This window comes from Sciurus carolinensis, chromosome 18, assembly GCF_902686445.1.
Source record: "Sciurus carolinensis chromosome 18, mSciCar1.2, whole genome shotgun sequence".
Taxonomy (NCBI): Eukaryota; Metazoa; Chordata; class Mammalia; order Rodentia; family Sciuridae; genus Sciurus; species Sciurus carolinensis.
The window spans coordinates 34,534,245-34,536,914 of NC_062230.1; positions in this window are offsets into that span (position 1 = coordinate 34,534,245).

The window sequence follows — 2,670 nt, forward strand, 5'->3', positions numbered from 1 at the left end:
CACTACTTCGCACAGCCACCCACCTGCAGCAGTTCCTCAGTGGGCACATGACCTCGCTCATGTGGTTGTCCTTGCCTTGAAAACTCCCATTTCACAGTACACACCAGGCTTTACCAGGCCTGTGACCTCCACCTCCGCTGCCCCAGGCCAGGATGACTCAATTTCCAAAGCTAGCTTCCAAGTGCCAGCCTCCCAAAACCGCTTCTCAACACCAACTCACAGGTGATCACCCACTGACCAGCACATTTCAATGGCTCCTCAAAAGACCTGTAAATATGCAAAAATAACTGTCTGGAAGGTTACCTTCCAAAATTATTTGGAGTCCTACCTTTGGTGAAGGGAGAGGACGAGTCAAAAAGGGCCTAATGTCTGACATTTTCATTATCTTTACAAGAATGCATGTGAATTTCTCAGTGGCACGCTGAAATCGATGGCATGTTGACATAAACTATGTGACAAGCAGATGCTAATGTGCATGTAAATGTACTCAAGTTCCAAGGGACTCCAGTCACCAAGATTTACATCGTTCTCTTTCACCTTTTCAGTTTTGGAACTGAGCCCACCAAAGGCAACTCACCTGGCCTCTGCTGCCTAGCCATGGTTCCAGCATTCGAAAGTCACGTGACAGCAAGAGAAGAAGGGGAAAAAAAAAAACGGTTCCTTCACACAGGATGGCAAAAAGTCAATTAAGGTCACAAGATCATGCTGCCTGCAAGAATCACAGCTGCCTAGCACAGGCTAAGATGCAAGGCTCCTGGCACAAATGACCATGCCGATCCAAGTACTCACGGACACTGCAGAACCTATAGTGTATGAACATAAATTCCTTTAAGTCAGCTATTTTCATCTGCATAAATGTATCCTATGGAGACTTAAAGAAGCCATAATAGACACTGCTGCACCACTTCTATTCGTTACGAAAAACTGGGATCTGAATAAATGCCTACCCACACGTAGGAATAGCATCCCATCATCAAATGTCACCATTTGAAAGATCTGCACACTGCATTATCTGTTGTGTGGCAGGATATTTGCAGTTTTAAATCTTAAAGCACTAAATCAATCCAAACAGGAGGGGTCATCACAAACTGAAGAGCAGCACTGAAACTTGCCAGTCTGCGAAGCCCTCAAAACCTGCCCTGGAACCTGAAGTCCACTTGTGTCACACACGGGCTGCCAGCCACTGAACTTCACAAGGAGTGCCAAGAAGCAGCACAGCAGGCAAGACCTCACACTCTCCTTGTGCAGTGTGCCAGTGCAACAGTGTGACACACACCTCAGTGTCCAGGCCTGCTCCTCTCTCAAGTAACGTGCCCATGAAAACTGTCGAACACTCCAGAGTGGAGTCTGACAGCTACCCTGAAGGGCGAGATTGTCTGAACCACTGAAGCCAGGTGGCTTTCAAAAAAGGGGGGGAAGCAGGAGCCATTAACACCTGATCAGAACCTCCTCTATCCACAGATGACCAGGTTTAACGTGAGAGTAAACAAGGGCTTCCTGTGGCAGACCTTTCAAGATGTTCATTCCAAACAGAATCTCTCTATGAAGATTCCCAACCTCAACAGATACCTTAGTGATGACCCATCTAAGGCATCAACTGCCAGATGACAACCTGTATGAAATAAAATGCAACAGGATTCATCTGCTAAGTCACTACTGTATACCTCTCACAAAATGCAGGCAGCATCATGCCAAAAACAATGATTCTGCTCACGATCATTTTTCTAAATTAACAGTGCTGCACGTGTCTGCAACTAAAGGCATCATTTCAAAATCATCTCCTGGTTTCTTGCACTTTGGTTAGATGTTGGTCAGCCCCTCTTCCTATAAAGGGAGTCACCCCAGCTTTCACAGGTGTAAACCTTCAGGCCCAAAGCTACAATAATTCAAGTTTAGTGAGTTCAACGCCCTTGGGGAAGCGGGGGCAGAATCTAAAATGTTAATTGTTTTTCAAAACCCTAAACTTCCTTTAATTACATCAAAAAGTTATTCAGATGTGATGTTCAAAACAAAACTGCAGACAAGCCCCATGGTTTTTTGGGTTTTTAAAATGATTTATTCACTTTAAGGTATGTATCTACTCCAGTTGGGTAAACCACATTGAAAAATCTGACTGCAGTTCTTTAAATTTAGCCAAATGTTTTCCATTAATTTTGTTATATAAAATACTACACATTAGAATAAAGTTCTAATATTTCAGCCATGCTCAGAACGCTGCAGTGTAGGATGAAAACCCGCTCGTGCCAAGTTAAGGCAACAGGAGCAGAACTAATGAGCTGTGACATCTAAGGAATCAGACTCCAGCTGAAGATGAAGAAGGTTCTGCTGGCCCAAACCAAACTTCTAAGTTCTAAATTTCAGTCTGTGTTGTTCTCAAGAGACTTGAAATAGTCAACATTATTTTTCTGTACCACACAAGGATGCAATCTTCCATGATTTGTTTTGCATCTAAACTGTCACAAAGAAAAGTTTCCAAAGATTTTGAACTAAACTATAAAAATTAAAATTCTCCTAATATTAGCAATCATTTCCCTTCATACTAGGGGCTTCAGGGTCGTTCTGTGCTCGGGACACATGAAGAGCGCAATGGGACACAGTAGTGGAGGAAAGTTTACCACAGGTGACAAGGAGCACTTCAGATTAAATGCAATGGAAAAAAGTAACAGATGC